Below are 18,163 nucleotides of genomic sequence, written 5' to 3'. Positions count from 1 at the left end.
TAAACTAGAAACAACCAGAAAGTCTATAAATGGAAAAATAAATTGTTAGTAGATTCATATGAAGGAATATCAGATAGCAATAGAAAGAAAAAACTACTGATACACACAGAAACAGATAAATCTCAACACATTAGTTTAGTGAAAGCCAGACATAAAAAAGTACACAATACCTGATTTCATGTCCATGAAACCTAAGAACAAGTAACAGTAATCTACAGTTACAGAAATCAAACCAGTAACTGTCTGTGAGCTGCGTGTGCAGAGGAGAAGGGGACTGAGTGCAGAGGGACAAAAGATGCCGTTGCTGGGGCGACGGAAACGCTCAACAGTTTATTTTGTTTTAGTAGTTTTGTGAATTTGTATAATTGTCAAATTTTACTATACTGGGTACTTAATATCTGTGCATTTGAATTTATGTAAATAAAAGCTCAGAAAAGAAAATACAGGGTTGTCACAGATACTGCCAACAGCCTTGCCAGCACTTTCCATAAACCAAGGACCCTGAAGTTTGAACTGCCCTCTCGAAAACGGAGAAGATTATAGCTAAACAAAAAACCATGGCTGGCTGTGTACTTTTTCTCCTCTGTAAATAGTGAGCTTCACCCGTACAGGTAAAGACAGGAAGTCAGTTTCCAGATAATTCCATACTCCAGGGTGTGCTAGGCTCTGAAGGGGACCAAAGCCAGTAATTAATGAGGTCTGCTCTTTATTAGCCAGGGTGCCTTTCTGATCTGCTTCCCAAACAAACAGATCTAGAGGGCTGTTGGGTATGAAGTTTTCACATCTATTCAGGTACCAGATCAGCAAAATGGTTCTGCGGGTGATAATAAAATCAATAGATCATTTTTTAAATATCGGCGCAAGCAGAGTTCTTTCCCCAAGGTAAAGAGGAGGAGGTTCCCAGCACTAATTAATCCCAGCCAGGACACCCAGGATTTATAGGATGTGCAGAAATACTCTACTCAATCTTAATGACACTGCACCAGTTTCCTTAAATGGACTAGGCTGTGGAGACTGAGACTGGCTTTCTAACTATACTGTGATCTTGGCCAAATGACTTCAAACGAGCAGGTACCAGGAGGGTGAACAGGATGATTATTTGGATGATCAAGTGAGGTCAATAATCATAAACTGAGATGAGAGTCCTTCTCAGCCTCCTCTCAGAAATCTGCATGACACATACGTAACTTGATTTCCTTTTGAGAAAAACGCTTCCTCAGAAACAGAGCCTTTAATAAGCTAGTCCATTGTTTTACTAGGCCACTTGCTTCTGAAGTACTGTAATTGCTATAGCAAATATCAAAATATTTGTAAGCATTAGGGAAGAATAAGGAAGTCAATCAGGTGGATGATTCTTAATTACTACTGAGTTTCCCCTCCATCCTTTTTAGAAGTTTATGACTCTTGACTAATGGCAGTACTGACAGATAGTCCTTTTGAAGTACTGAGGGGGGTAAGGGGAGGTGGGTGGAGAGTGGTTGCATACCTAAGGGGTCCTTGGGCTACAAGGATAGAGACAAGATCATGACATTAGGTGATGGGTGGAGGAGAAAGTGGGACGTGTTAGCAGATCTGAGATCCCTTTAGGATGACAGGTTCCTAGACTGCATTATCTGCTGGCTCCTGTCGAGGATTTCATACATGTGAAAGCTGAGGTCGTTGATAGAACATGATGATCCGAGCTTCCTCTGTGCTGATATCAGTCAATAAAACCCATAAAAAAATTATGAAGCATCACTCTGGACGAATCAAATAGCTAAAGCAACGTTCAAGGGCTACTGCCTCTACGCCCAAACAAGAACTCGCCTGGGTCTAATCCATTTGGCTGATTAGTATGTTGGGCCCTTCTATCCAGACAACATATGTGACTTTTAGCCACCTGCACAACTTGAGAGCCACGCCCCTCAGAGGGGTAGAAGTAAAGACTTTGCGTCCTACGCGATGTCACCAAAGGGCCTCTCCCACTGGGGAGCTTTCAAAAGAAGACACGTTCTGGGGATGCCCATGTGCCTCCTTCCCAAGCCACGTTAGTGCCTGTTTAAAGTGCCCATGGGCAATGGCCACGGTGGCAAGGGTGAAGGCAGTACCCAGCTCCCAAGCAGGCACAGGCTGAGGGGACTGCTGCTGCTGCGTGCTGGCGCTGCGCCCAGCAGAGACGAGCGCTGAGCCCCATACGCGTGCTTCCTGAGATCCAGCCAGCCACCCAGCGGCAGGTTAATTATACTGGGCTTCTTCCATCATGGAGGGGACAGCAATCTGTCCTCGTGCATTTGCGTTCCTTGCTTTCAACACTATGCCAGCACCAGCATGTATGAACGTAAGGAGCGCCTTACGCACCACCACGGAATTCCCACAACATGATCTCGGATCAAGAAACGCATGCCACGGCAAAAGAAGTTCAGCAGAGAGCGCGCGCTTATGCAATTCACTGGTCTTACCACGGCCCTGGAGCTCCAGGAGGCCATGACCTGACAGCCTAGTAAGGCAGCTTGCTGAAGACTGCCTTACGACGACAGCTGAGAGAGAGCGCCCTCAAAGGACAGGGGGTACTGTGCAAAAGGCAGTGCATGCTTTGATCCAACAACCAATACATGGTGCTGATTCGCTCACACTCAGAATGTCTGAATGTGATTATTAAGTGCTGGCAGGGGGAGTAACCTATTACACTGAATAAGCCTCTCTCAGGGTGCTTGGTTCCCTTCCCCTCAACTCTGGGCATTTCTGGTTTGGAAATCTTGGTTCTTAAGGGAGGAATGCTTCCACCAGGGAACAAGGCAAATTGAATTGGAAACTGAGGAACAAACAGGCAAAAGGAGAGAAAGGAGATGCTCTACACTCTGGGTGACTTCTCTCGATTATCACCGGGAAATTGCTGCTGCTGTTGCTGCTGTCACTCCAGTCGTGTCTGACTCTGTGCGACCCATAGACGGCAGCCCACCAAGCTCCACCATCCCTGGCATTCTCCAGGCAAGAACACTGGAGTGGGGTGCCATTGACTTCTCCGCACAGGGAAACGACATTGCTGCTAATTTCTAGGGAGTAGGAAGAACTGAAATTCTCTCCCGAGTTCTGTCAGGGTCTCCTAGCGAGAGGCTGCTGAAGGAAGACTTCAGGACGACGAGCTGCAGTGCAAGAAGAAACACGCTCTTGCTGCCTCCTGCTCTAGTCAGCAGCCCTCCAGCAACCCTGCTCTGATCCGTCAAGTTACTCCAGAGGCAAGAGTGATTCCAGCTGGCAGTTTTTCCAGACCACTAGGACCTCATGATTGGAGAAGGCAATGGCAACCCACTCCAGTGCTCTTGCCTGGAGAATTGCAGGGACGGGGAGCCTGGTGGGCTGCCGTCTCTGGGGTCGCACAGAGTCGGACACGACTGAAGCGACTTAGCAGCAGCAGCAGCACTCACTCAGACGTGCCAGCAACAGTTGGCCAATGCAGCTTCCTTAGAGATCCATTTTATCTGTTTAGCAATCCTCCAGTCCCTTGTTCCTGAGGCACCAACATCAGAGAGGCTGCACCGCTGTCCTCAGAGCTCTACGAATCCCTGCTCCTTGATGCCTCTGCTTCAGGCTTCTGTTTTAATAATTTCAATCTTTCTTCCCTGTTTCTCTGCTCCTACAAGTGGAGAGCTGCTGAACAGACTCAGACTGAATTGCTTGTCTGTAGTTGCTTTTTCAGTATAAACACGCCTAAGGAAGCCTCTAATAATGAATAGTATTTTCTAAAATCTGTTTCCATCAAAACCTCTCAGATATTAAGGGCCGACCTTTGCATCAGATCCCCATGCTATATGCTATTTCAGACTTTTCACACAAAATTTTCATTGCTGGGGGAAAAAATGAATTAAATTAGCTGAAAATACTTGTTCATGTGTTCAAATTAAGCAGTATTTTTAGAAATAAGTAGACAACCTGAGGATAAAGTTCTGCACAAAACAAATAAACAAGAAAAAGAGGTCAAGGACTGACAAAACACAGGCAGATAAACTGGTGTTGGTGATTGGTCTCTATATCTAGGGCATAATGAAGGGAAAATCTCTGGTTCTTTGTATGTGACAAAAAAGTAATGTGGTTGGTCTATAATGAATACAGTATCAAGAATAAGTAAAAATAACTCCAAGGAAAGACAGTGCAGATTCAACAAAGACTAAGATACCAGACTCCCCTATACATTACACAGACAGAGGCTCACAGAGGCAGAGGCACAGAGTGTGCACGAAAGGGACGGATGCACACAGCTCACTGGGGCCTCTGGCGGAAAGACCACCTCGAGGGAGGCATTAGGTAGGCGCCTGGGTGAAATAAGAACCAAAGGAAGAGGGGGTTTACAACTGTGAGAAACTCTGTAAATCCAGTCTTGTATGCTGGGTAACTTTTGGGGCATTGCAGACTTGCTGTTTCTCTCTCTCTGGAAAAAGGGGAAGCCTCACTCAGTGATGCCAGTGGGACTCAGTCAGCAATTGAGATCACCTATTTCTCAGATTGCTCCCCAATCCAGGAGGATCAGGCCTCTCAGAGCCCAGAATTTCACATGGAATAAACTCTCAAAATAACCTTATGAGGCAGGATTATTTTTACTCTCACTCTACAGATGAGGAAGTTGAAACTCAAAGAAACTAAGCTTTCCCGGCTGGCAGTGGCAGAGCTGGAAGCAAGGTGTGTCTGTCTCCAAAGTCTCCTAATGCCATGCTTTGTGCCCAGCTGTAAGCTCAAAGTGGAGAGAGTTTAGTCACTGAAGCATGGCCCAGTTATGCTATTTGGGCATTAGGATTATTTTGAGCTAAAGACTCGACAGCAGGTATAAGAAAGCTTTTCACCTTGAAAGCAGGCAATAAAACTCCCACGTGAACTATGTCCTTCTTATTCTGAAGGAAAGAAACGCTATCACAATCTGGGAGTCAAGGCTGAGAGAATTCTGCACAAGCAAACCTTGTTAAAATACTTCTCAACTTCCTTTCAGTTCAGTTCAGTTGCTCAGTCATGTCTGACTCTTTGTGACCCCATGAATCGCAGCACGCCAGGCCTCCCTGTCCATCACCATCTTCTGGAGTTCACTCAGACTCACATCCATCGAGTCCATGATGCCATCCAGCCATCTCATCCTCTGTCGTCCCCTTCTCCTCCTGCCCCCAATCCCTCCCAGCATCAGAGTCTTGCCCAATGAGTCAACTCTTTGCATGAGGTGGCCAAAGGACTGGAGTTTCATCTTTAGCGTCATTCCTTCCAAGGAAATCCTAGGGCTGATCTCCTTTAGAATGGACTGGTTGGACCTCCTTGCAGTCCAAGGGACTCTCAAGAGTCTTCTCCAACACCACAGTTCAAAAGCATCAATTCTTCGGCGCTCTGCCTTCTTCACAGTCCAACTCTCACATCCATACATGACCACAGGAAAAACCATAGCCTTGACTAGATGGACCTTAGTCAGCAAAGCAATGTCTCTGCTTTTGAATATGCTGTCTAGGTTGGTCATAACTTTTCTTCCAAGGAGTAAGCGTCTTTTAATTTCATGGCCTCCCCATATATTTAGCTACTCTCCCACAATTGCCTCTCTTTGTTCTACCTAACATAAAAGCATTTAGGTTTTGCCACTTCTTTGGGTTTTCATTTTCTTATGAGGATTCCCATGACACATAAAAGTTCCATGGAATAAATCTGTATGCTTTTCTTCTGTTAACTGGTTTTATGTCAATTTAATTCTCAGGCCAGCCAGAAACCCTATGAGTGGAGTACTAACTACAGCTGGCAATCCAGCTTTCCACAGACAACTATTTTCTGGCCACTGAAAAATGCCAAATGATGTGAATTTTTAAGCAGGTAGTTTTCTGGTTTTTGAAGGGAGGAGAAGGAAGAGATAAATTTTTAAGTTGCTATGATAAGTTTAATGAAACATGGAATACTCTATACTCTATGTTATTTACATTTGTTTTCTTCAGAATTGACTTAAAAATGTAGCATCAGTTGTTCTTGGAAAGTAACATGGCATATTTTCTCCCCTTAAAACATGTCATTTCCCTTTTTGTCACTTCTTAATGGAAAGTAAAATTCATACTAATAGAAATGTCTTTATTTTTAAAAGTAAACATTCTTTTTTTCTGAATACAGAATATTGTCAAGCAGTTGCTATTGAGATGGTTTGGAATTCAATATAAATCCCTGGAAAATGTTCTAAAATCTTCCCTAGCACCTTCTTTCTAATATTGTTACCTAACATTTTTAGATGAGATAGGACCAGTTCTATTTCCCATACCTTGACTGAAATGTCGTTTCAATCCTTAATTTTCACACGGTGTTGCTGCTTACAGATGAGTTGCTGAGAAGACTGACTCATCAGCGCTTCGCCCCCACACACTGGACTAGACCTGCCTTAGTTAGTGCTGATCGATCAAGGGACTCCAGGCATCAGCAGAGGGCACTCTGATCCAGCCAAGGTGTGGTGATGCCATCATGGCTCTCTGAGTGTGCACCAAACTCATCAAAGTATATACATTACATACAATTTTTATATCAATTATTGTTGCTGTTGTTGAGTAACTTAGTCATGTCTGACTCTTTAGTAACCCCATGGACTGTAACCCTCTACGCTCCTCTGTCCATGGGATTTCCCAGGCAAGAATGCTGGAGTGGGTTGCCATTTCCTTCTCCAGAGGATCTTTCTGACCCAGGGATTGAACCCGCATCTCCTGTTTTCTAGGTGGATTCTTTACCACTGAGCCACCTGGGAAGCCCATATCAATTAAACCTCTGTAAAAAATAATCATGTGAGCAGCTGCTCTACTCATAATGACCTAGCAGAGTGAGGACATGAGGGGGATGGGGAAACAGAATAATGACATCACCTCACACCAGACCTTAATCTGAAGGAAGTCTGGAATTGCTACTAAAATGCAAATTTATATAAGAGAACATGGTCAGGTCTTGGCACAAGTGTCACCTTTGGCTTTGAATCTTCCCTTCTAGACTGTTTTCTAAGAGCCATACTGCTGCCAATTCTAGAAATATTGTGTTCATCACTCATAGCTACTCAGAAATGGTGAGTCAGGCTCACAAGGGAGAATAAGTGGGACTTATTTGGACCATTTTCATCTCTTAACATCCATTCACTTTTATTTCATATTGAAATATTTGACCACTGTTAAATTATACACCAAATGTCTTTCATTTAAATCGTATTTAACCCACTGTTGATGTTCACGCAGTCACGTCCAACTCTTTGTGACCCCAAGGGCTGCAGAAAACAAGGCTTCCCTGTCCTTCACCGTTTCCTGGAGTCTCATGCCCACAGACACGATGACACCACCCAACCATCTCACCCTCTGTCGTCCCCTTCTCTTCCTGTCTTCAGTCTTTCCCAGCATCAGGGTCTTTTCCAACAAGTCAGCTCTTCACATCCAGTGGCAAAAGTATTGGGGCTTCAGCTTCCACATTAGTTCTTGCCTTGAATACTCAGGATTGATTTCCTTTAGGATTGACTGATTTGATCTCCTTGCTGTCCAAGGGACTCTCAAGAGTCTTCTCCAACACCACAGTTTGAAGGCATCAACTCTTCAGCGCTCAGCCTTTTTTACTGTCCAGCTCTCACATCCATACATGACAGCTGGAAAACCCATAGCTTTGACTAGACAGACTTTTGTCAGCAAAGCAATGTCTCTGCTTTTTAATATGCTGTCTAGATTGGTCATAGCTTTTCTTCCAAGGAGCAAGTGTCTTTTAATTTCATGGCTTTAGTCACTGTCTACAGTGATTTGGGAGCCCAAGAAAATAAAGTCTGCCACTGTTTCCACTGTTTCCCCATCCATTTGCCATGAAGTGATGACTGGATGCCATGACCTTCATTTTCTGAGAGTTGAGCTTTAAGCCAATTTTTTTCATCCTCCTTTCACCTTCATCAGGAGGCTCTTTGGTTCCTCTTCGCTTTCTGCCATAAGTGTGGTGTATTCTGCGTCTCTGAATATCCTACAACTCAACAAAAACAATCTCCAGTAGAAAACGATGTAGTTTTTGTTTGTTTTTGGTATTATGAACCAAAGACGGTATCTACTGCCAATATAACAGCAATGCCGGACATTTCTTCCCATTCTGACAGGGTCCCAATTTCACATTCACATAGTGCTCACTGCTCTCTTTCCCAGTCCTTGGGGATGAACCATGTGTGGGTGCTGCATGCATGCTAAGCCACTTCAGTCATGTCCAATCCTTTGAGATTTTACCTCCTAGGCTCCTCTGGTCCTGAGATTCTTCAGGCAAGAATACCGGAGTGGGTTGTCGTGCCCTCCTCCAGAGTATCTTCCTGATTCAGGGATCTAACCCATGGCTCCTGCACTGCAGGCAGATTTTTTTACCACTGAGCCACCGAGGAAGCCCAAATCATGTTTAGTCTAAGTTAATCATTTCTCTTTATCAGTGATGGGCCAAGTGGTAGTCGTGTGAGCCAGTTCTATCTAATGATACTTAGGGAGAATCTGTTTTGAGTGGTGTGACTGGGGTCTTTCCTGCTAAAAAAACAAAACCTCAAAAGGATAAATAATTTTGCTTATCTTCCTTTTTTCACGCTTGGTAATGTCTGATGTCTGTTATGCCCAAGTCTCGAAATCTCCCAACGACCACCAGGGAGCCGATATCCGATGCAAAAGCAAGAGAGTTTTTTATTACCAAGTTCGAGCTCGGGCTCCCACCGTTACCAACGCAGCAGCTATAGGGAAGAGCCCCGGGCTTTGGATTACATAGCTTACATAGGGAGTATACATGGAAAAAAAAGATTTCTAGGTAGGGGGACGTCTGATTGGTCACTTTCTTTTGAGGGGTTGTGTGTTGGTTCTTGATTGGTCCCTATTGTCTAGGTAGACCACAAGTTCCTGAGCGTTAAGTCAGGAGATTTTGGTCTGGGGTCTGATTGGCTCGTGGGTGGTGGGGTGAGGTCAGGGGATTTCCAAAGGCTCTTTTCCCGGAACCTTACAAAATGGAGTTTTTCTTTTAACAAAATGGAGAAGCTTAGGTTCTTCAATGTCTACAGTTGTTGGCAGCCACCTTTAAACCACAAAATGAAGACATGAGGAACTTTAAAATGAAACAGGGAAAGCCCAGGGTTAGGGTGGGGGAGGGGGGCGGAAATCCCTATTTCCTTGGGGTTTTTAAAGTATGTTTAATATTAATTTCTGATTTAAATACTTTCTTCTCTGCAATTACCCTCAGTGGGGTTTTTTTTTTTTTTTCCTGTCTTCTAGCTTTATTGAGGCTTTCAATGGCTTAGTCAAATATTTCTCTTGGTAAATGTCACTCTGCACTTGAAAGTATGTCTTTTGATATTGATTTCTAACATAGTTCTGAGAGGGTACGTAACAGGCAGGAAGGCCAGAAGTCTCCAAACGGCCTGCAAGTGTCAGACATTTTTATCTCTCTTAAGCGGCAGGAGGAAACAAACTAGCAATATTTTTTTCCTTCTCTATACAAACTTAAAAGGAGGTTTCTCTTAGAATTCTGTGTTGCCAAAATGACACCTGGTTTCACCTGAAGTTAACCGATGCCTTTTTCTTCTGGAAATGTTTATCTTAAGCTATGCTAATGTACTATGCATTTACCCCAAACTCTGTCTTCAAGTCTGTCTGCCTTTTGGCTCAGAACCTACTTGACAAACCAGTATGTTATACTCAGATATTGTTCCTCTAATTTATGTAAATGAAACTATTGTATGGTGATCTGCCCTTCTTCAAGATTCAAGTTAATTATTTTATGGCCCAGGATGAACCATTTGGTGCCAAGATTATCCCACAATGCATCTTATGGCTGAGGGGCCTGGTGCCATTCTGAGTTTTAAGACATTCCTTTCTTTCATGAACAAACTGCTAGTGACTATATAACATCCAGCTGAAGACTAGCATGGGGGCACTCTTTCTGCTCCCTTCTGATGCCTATGTCAGAAGCTTTCTCTATCTCCTTTATACTTTAATAAAACTTTATTACACAAAAGCTCTGAGCGATCAAGCCTCGTCTCTGGCCCCGGATTGAATTCTTCTCCTTCAGGGCCAAGAATCCCGGAGTCGTGATTCAACAACCACCTTTCAATTCCATAGTGATAAGAAAATAGACACCATATGATTTCAATACTTTTAGATCATGAATTTTTGCACCTTGTTTTATGTCCCTGCCTATACTCCAGTGTCTCCTGGTTTATAGTCTATGGGAACTTAGAATAGAATTTGTATCCTACTGTTCTGTAAAAATTGTATAAATCTTAATTTTATGTTGAATTGGTTCAAAGTGCCTTTCACTTCTACTGTGTGCTGTGCTTAGTTGCTCAGTTGTATCTGACTGTGCAACCTCATGGACTGTAGTTGCCAGGCTTCTCTGTCTACAGGATTCTCCAGGCAAGAATACTGGAGTGGGTTGCCATGCCCTCCTCCAGGGCATCTTCCCAACCCAGGGGTCAAACCCAGGTTGCCCGCACTGCAGGTGGATTCTTTAGGGCCTGAGCCACCAGGGAAGCCCTCAGTTCTACTATATCCTTCTACTTTTCTGTATATTCATTCTAGTAAATGTTGAGAGCTTGACATTGGGGAAAAAATTATGTCCTTTACAGCATCACTGAATAATTGAACCAATGTGGGAAAAGTTGCCTTCTCTACACATTTTGATGTATGAGAAAAGTCCCCATTTGGTCCAAATCATGGTTAATTGGGATTTTCTGTTGCTTAATCCTAAAGTCATTTTTAACTGATAGATAACTATTTCTCTATTTAGGGGAAAGGATGAGTGTGTTTTTATCTGCATGACAGACAGCATCTTATTATTGTTGCTAGGAATAAGGGTGTGTGTTGGACAGCCAAGGGAAGAACTATGGAATATCATTCCTACTTTTCACTCCAATCATTGACTGAAAACTCTATGTTTGGAAGATTTCCCACTTAAAAGTCTCTGCATTCCCAAAACAGAATCCAAAACCTCACTCTCTCAGCTTCTCTTGTGACTTGGGTACAGGCATGAGCTTTAGACTGTTCCAACTGGATGTGCCTGCACAGTATGTGCCTACAATATGAATTGTAAGTTGTGGAGGAGGTACTGTACAGAAGCCATTTCAGTAAGAGTAGTGGCCAAGATCCACAGTCTTCAGTGGTGCCAGAGACATACCCAACACCCAGGGCTGGCCATGCAAGTGACTTGGGGTGATCTGGACATCTTCTTAACCACACAGGCCACATAAGATTTGCAAAGATTTTTTTTTTCTATTGAAAATAGCTGAAACTGATTATAAACACCTGGACTGATACATTTCATTATCTTAACAGTTTAAGCATTCTTGATTTATCACTTCTTCATCTTAGCCTAAAGTCTGCCATCTAGTCCTCACTGAACTCAACAGACAACTGATTCCAACTAAATCTGACACTGAACAGGCCCTCAAAATGTTAGTGCCACCCTGGCCCCACTGGCCCTCTCCAAAAATCTATGAGTAGTACTGACTTATATTCCGTATCTTGGAAAATCAGGTTTTAAGGCATTTTCAGATATAAGCATAGCTTACTGCATAGGATATGCTAGCACCTCTTGGTGAGATTATGTATTTCTTTAGCCAATTAATTAGGGCAGTAATTTTCATCATTTTTGGTCTCAGGACTTCTTTACTCTGAAAAATTATTAAGCCCCACCCCAGGATTTGGTTATGTAGATCATATCTATTAATATTTCCTGTATTTGAAATGCTGAGATGAAAAAGTCAATTAACTTCTGAGTCTTATTATGAAAATAGTTTTTCATAATATTTTGCTGATCCTCTGAAAAGATTTCAGGAATCCCCAGGCAACTCTCTCACTCTTTGAAAAGCATGGAATTAGGTATTTACTGTACACTTGTTGTGTGCACAACACTGAAATAGACTTTATACCAAATTTGGAAGTTCAGCTGAAGGCAATAACACAAACAGAGGCAGAGCCATGAGAACAGGACTGGCATGTGAGAAGAGGAGGAGGAAACACTGAAGACAAGGGAGAACAATGAGAGACACTTTCCCATAAGATCTAAATTTACCCTAAGTGTCTCTGGGCAATGTTACTTGTTCAGTGGTCTTGCTACATAAAAACTGTAAGAAAAAAAACCAAAAAACCTTTTGTTTCAAAAAAGAATAATCTTTCAAGGCTCAGTATTTTTTTAAAGATAAAATTAGTTTCAAGTTAGTTATTGAAACTAATTAGTTTCAATTACTTTAAAATTAGTTTGTTGTTCAGTGGCTAAGTCGTGTCCAGCTCTTTGCAATCTCATGAAGTGCAGCACGCTGGGCTTCCCTGTCCTTCACTAGCTCCCTGAGTTTGCTCAAACTGAAGTCCATTCAGTCAGTGATGTCATCCAACCATCTCATCCTCTGTTGCCCCCTTCTCCCTTTGCCATCAAATTTTCCCAGCATCAGGGTCTTTTCCAATGACTAGTTATGGTATATTTGTTGAGAGACTCATTTCTCAGCAGGAAAGGTAATGGTAATTTCCTTGTGGGCTCTAGTAAAGGGCAAAGAGATAAGTTAATATGATACCATGTCTTTTTTGCCATTTAATTCATGAGGAATCAAGCGAGTTGTTTCTCCTTATCACTGAAAGAGAGTGAAACTCTCCACGCCAATATTCCTCAAGCTTCCTGGGAAATTTGAGGCACACACTACACCACTTATTTAGGTGAGGATCTTTGTGTTAGTTGCCCTTCCCACCACTTCCTGAAAGAGCTCCAGGCTCGGCCCAGTGCCAGGTGAGTCACGGCCATTTCCACGGGTCTGCTACATCTCAGCTCTTGTTAGCCAAGTGTAGGAGAAGACGGGACCTGGAGAGTATCACTTCCTCTCAAAGAGCCAATGCTAGAGACTTTCATTCCTCAAGTGAGTGTCATCAGTCAAGTTTGGAGGTTAGGAGGAAGGTCCAGTGCTTGGGCAGAAAGTACAATTGCAGCTACAGGGGTCGCTTCCAGAATGAAATGCAATTCTGGCCAGTCACATAGGATATATGCACATAATGGTATGTATGCACGTTGGACGGATGGGTGACAAGCTGTCTATACATATGTATATGTGCAAATATGTGTGTATATATATAAATTTTATTTGAAAAACTAAATGAAAAGTAAAAAAGAGTAAAAAAAAAAACAAAAAACAAAACAAAACCCCTAAATATACAGAATACTGAAATGCAAACAAACCAACATGCAGAATCAAGTTAATTTTTTATCTGATTTTATCTCATTTTAAGTTAAACACGTAAAACATCACAAAAAACTTCACTTCGTTTACACCCAAGGGCCAGTGGCCTCCACACTGCCCGGAGTAACACCGCATGCATTCAGTCACCCCTGACTTTCCCCTGCCTTCTTCTCTGCCCCAGGTTGCTGAATTCTTGCCTCTCTCTACCCACCAAGGCCCTGGCCAGCCACCTGCCTTTAGAGCTCCGGACAGCAGTCCTCTCAACGCAGCCTCTCCCGGCTCCACAGAGGCAGAGGCGCTCGGCCTGCGCGGCTCACCTCGGCGGAGCTCTGGGTTTGGGCCCGTGTCTCGCTTGCGCTGGTGTCCCCAACACTCTGTCGAACCCCGCCCGGGACTGTGTAAGCAGCACTGAGGAGAGGGCACAGGGGCGGCCCGGCGGAAGCGCACGCGCCAGCGTGCGTGCGTCTCCTCGCTGGCTCCAATCCCGGCCGTGCCGCGCCCTTCGCCGCGCCTCCGCCCCGCCTCCGCCCTCACGCCGGCGCGCGTCCACTGGAGCGGGCACCACAAGCCCTGGCGCCCGGCCCTCGCACCCGGAGCCCCGCCACCCGGGCGCGGCCGGGCTGACGCCTTGCTTCTACTCCCCCGAGGTCGTCATCCGGCACCAACCCGTTGCCTCCCTTCAGAGAACCTACAGGTGGTGCCTTCTGAGGAGGAAGTGTTGTTGTTGTTGTTGAAGTTATTTTTCTTTCGCGTGTCTTGCTTTTCTAAGTCATAACCAAATTCTCTCAGAAAGGAATGGCAGCTAAACCACCACCACGCGCTTCCTCATGTCCTACTTCCTCTCACGCGGGCGCTGCACACGTTCAGGAGGTACTAGAGATCTGCTGTCGGCAGGCACGCGCGCAGCGGACGCAGGCACGCACATGCGCATTCAAAACAAGTCCGTAGCCACTGGTTTTGAGACGTCTGAGGGGGTGGAAACGGTCTAATGTGTGTTTGCCCTAAACAAGAGCAAGAGAAAATGGCCACTAACAGAGTATGAAAGGATGAGTTTTACAACAGCTCCACTAGAGTCCATGTATGTTTTGTTTTCTATAGTATTTCAAGAGCATAAAACAGCACCTCAGAGCGTAGGCACTAAGTGACTCGCATTCGATGAAGCAGAATGCGTAAGTCAGGGACTGGAGAAAGGAGTGAAACACTGCTGGGTCGGAGGCGGTCACCTTTCCGTGTATTATACTGCTTAGAGACTCAATTCAGACGGCGAACTGAATTCAGGCTGGAAAATGCTCACACTTGACACTAATTCAGCCACTGCGCTTGCATATTTCCTCTGGAGAGAGCAGGGTGTGTTCACAAATGAGGAAACAAAGCCAGAGTTACAGGATGGAGGCCAGACTCGTAAAGTTCAGCTAGGGAAAAAGAGCCAAAATAAGTAAGTTTTAAGGACTGGTTAGTCAGAGACAGTGGAAAAAATTAAAACGGTAACAAAACCTTTTGATTTGAAATATACATTCCTGGGTGCAATTGCAAATAGATGATATTGCTAACAATTGTCTAGGATTTATACCAGTATTTTTTCCCTTGAACTTTAAATCAGCTATCTGCATGTTTTTGGTGTAGATGAAAACTAAATACTGAATATTATGTGTACTTCTTTAGAGATGTCTAGTAGAATTCAGCTGGAATTGGAAATTAGCATAACTGGAATTGGAAATTCAGCCTACAGTACAGACACTGAAAAAAATCCCTACAGAATTTTTTATATAATGGCCTAAAATCATCTTAAACCCTCATGCCACTGATTTGGGGGATGGGAGAAACAAATTTACCAAATACAAAGTATCTCGGTCGCTTTTGCATTAGGCTCTTTTGAATACGTATTTAGTGGAATTACATGTTCAGATTTTCTACCAAATCTATTTCTTTCTTAGTGGTTCAAACTACTCCCTTCTTTCCAAGAATGAATATGGATAACAGAAAGCCTTCTGTGTTGCCAGATCCTTCTCTCCTCCTCCCTCCACCCACCACCACCATTCCATTTAGCACATGCCTCAGTCAGCCTGCGTTTTGCTGGAGCAGCCGTGAAGAGATACTCCAAGTCCAAGGTAAGAGAAACCCAAGTAAGACGGTAGGTGTTGCAAGAGGGCATCAGAGGGCAGACACACTGAAACCATACTCACAGAAAACTAGTCAATCTAATCACACTAGGACCACAGCCTTGTCTAACTCAATGAAACTAAGCCATGCCCGTGGGGCCACCCAAGATGTGTAGGTCATGGTGGAGAGGTCTGACAGAATGTGGTCCACTGGAGAAGGGAATGGCAAACCACTTCAGTACTCTTGCCTTGAGAACCCCATGAACAGTATGAAAAGGCAAAATGATAGGATACTGAAAGAGGAACTCCCCAGGTCAGCAGGTGCCCAATATGCTACTGGAGATCAGTGGAGAAATTAACTCCAGAAAGAATGAAGGGATGGAGCCAAAGCAAAAACAATACCCAGTTGTGGATATGACTGGTGATAGAAGCAAGGTCCGATTCTTTAAAGAGTAATATTGCATAGGAAGCTGGAATGTCAGGTCCGTGAATCAAGGCAAATTGGAAGTGGTCAAACAGGAGATGGCAAGAGTTGACATTCCAGGAATCAGTGAACTAAAATGGACTGGAATGGGTGAATTTAACTCAGATGACCATTATATCTATGACTACAGGCAGGAATCCCTTAGAAGAAATGGAGTAGCCATCATGGTCAACAAAAGAGTCCAAAATGCAGTACTTGGATGCAATCTCAAAAGCGACAGAATGATCTCTGTTTGTTTCCAAGGCAAAAAATTCAATATCACAGTTCAGTTCAGTTCAGTTGCTCAGTCGTGTCCGACTCTTTGCGACCCCATGAATCGCAGCACGCCAGGCCTCCCTGTCCATCACCATCTCCCGCAGTTCACTCAGACTCACGTCCATCGAGTCCATGATGCCATCTAGCCATCTCATCCTCTGTCGTCCCCTTCTCCTCCTGCCCCCAATCCCTCCCAGCATCAGTCTTTTCCAGTGAGTGGACTCTTTGCATGAGGTGGCCAAAGTACTAGAGTTTCATCTTTAGTGTCATTCCTTCCAAAGAAATCCCAGGGCTGATCTCCTTCAGAATGGACTGGTTGGATCTCCTTGCAGTCCAAGGGACTCTCAAGAGGCTTCTCTAACACCACAGTTTGAAAGCCTCAATTCTTCAGTGCTCTGCCTTCTTCACAGTCCAACTCTCACATCCATACATGACCACAGGAAAAACCATAGCCTTGACTAGATGGACCTTAGTCGGCAAAGTAATGTCTCTGCTTTTGAATATGCTATCTAGGTTGCCCATAACTTTTCTTCCAAGGAGTATGCATCTTTTAATTTCATGGCTGCAGTCACCATCTGCAGCGATTTTCGAGCCCGCCAAAAATAAAATCTGACACTGTTTCCACTGTTTCCCCATCTATTTCCCATGAAGTGATGGGACCAGATGCCATGATCTTTGTTTTCTGAATGTTGAGCTTTAAGCCAACTTTTTCATGCTCCTCTTTCACTTTCATCAAGAGGCTTTTTAGTTCCTCTTCACTTTCTGCCGTAAGAGTGACGTCAACTTCATATCTGAGGTTATTGATATTTCTCCCGGCAATCTTGATTCCAGCTTGTGTTTCTTCCAGCCCAGCGTTTCTCATGATGTACTCTGCATATAAGTTAAATAAGCAGGGTGACAGTACACAGCCTTGACATACTCCTTTTGCTATTTGGAACCAGTCTGTTGTTCCATGTCCAGTTCTAACTGTTGCTTCCTGACCTGCATACAGATTTCTCAAGAGGCAGGTTAGGTGGTCTGGTATTCCCATCTCTTTCAGAATTTTCCACAGTTTATTGTGATCCACACAATCAAAGGCTTTGGCATAGTCAATAAAGCAGAAAGAGATGTTTTTCTGGAACTCTCTTGCTTTTTCCATGATCCAGTAAGTTCTCAATAAATATCTGACGACTCAGAGAATGAGGAGAGATTGTGACTGAACAGATAACTAAAAATGAGAAGAACAGAATGGAGATGAAGAAAAGGACCAATTCTTGTGGAATCCATGGATTCAGCAGTAGGTAAAGCCTGGACATTGTAGATACTCATATATTTCGGTTAGGTTTTGGTCACTTACAACCTAGCAATTAAAAAAAGGCACAATCCTAATATAATTTAACAAATTTAAAAATCTAGATTTACAAAGTCATAATTTGTAAGGATAACAGAGTTTACCAACATTGGACTGAAAATAGATAGAAATTCCTATTACCTCAGTAACAATAGAAAAAATCAAGTAGTTAAAAATCAACATGTAATAGAGACTTTATGCAAGCCTTTCTCCCCTTAAATAGACAAGTTCAAAAAATGTATCAATGATAAATGAATTTCATGAGACAAAAGTATGTCAGTTTCACCTCACAAAAAGTGCTACTACAGAAGTCAAAGTGACTCTGTTAGAAATCTTTGAATAAAATTCACCTGAAAACCATCACTTGATAAAATTCTATCAGTTTGGTTTAGTCTCTCAGTCATCTCCAACTCTTTTCAACCCCATGGACTGCAGCACCAGGCTTCCCTGTCCATCAACAACTTCCAAAATTTGCTCAAGCTCATAACCATTGGTCAGAGATGCTATCCAACAATCTCATCCTCTGTCATCCCCTTCTCCTCCTGCCTTCAATCTTTCCCAGCATCAGGGTCTTTTCCAGTGAGTCAGCTCTTCGATTAGGTGGCCAAAATATTGAAGTTTCAGCTTCAGCCTCAGTCCTCCCAATGAAAATTCAGGACTGATTTCCGTTACAATTGACTGATTTGATGTCCTTGCAGTCCAAGGGACTCTCAAGAGTCTTCTCCAACACCACAGTTCAAAAGCATCAATTCTTTGGCACTAAGCTTTCTTTATGGTACTACTCTCACATCCACACACGAATTCTGAATAGCTTTGGCTACACAGACCTT

The 18,163-nt window shown here is 43.6% G+C and overlaps 1 long non-coding RNA gene across 3 annotated transcripts in view; it reads right to left on the bottom strand.

Moving 5' to 3' along the window:
* The window catches only part of LOC138441558 (uncharacterized), a 47,704-nt gene extending 34,007 nt beyond the window's left edge, over nt 1-13,697 (bottom strand). For 2 of the 3 annotated variants that reach the window (XR_011257415.1, XR_011257416.1), the window contains exon 1: nt 13,400-13,581. This is a non-coding gene — a long non-coding RNA (uncharacterized lncRNA). Of the gene's footprint in view, nt 1-13,399 lie in introns of all 3 variants that reach the window. The other variant, XR_011257414.1, reaches the window with a different exon arrangement.
* Between the last annotated feature and the right edge of the window lie 4,466 nt (nt 13,698-18,163).

This window comes from Ovis canadensis, chromosome 5 (genome assembly GCF_042477335.2).
Source record: "Ovis canadensis isolate MfBH-ARS-UI-01 breed Bighorn chromosome 5, ARS-UI_OviCan_v2, whole genome shotgun sequence".
Classification (NCBI taxonomy): domain Eukaryota; kingdom Metazoa; phylum Chordata; class Mammalia; order Artiodactyla; family Bovidae; genus Ovis; species Ovis canadensis.
The sequence above is the reverse complement of the archived record's forward strand: the minus strand, read 5'-3'. Positions and strand labels throughout refer to the sequence as shown.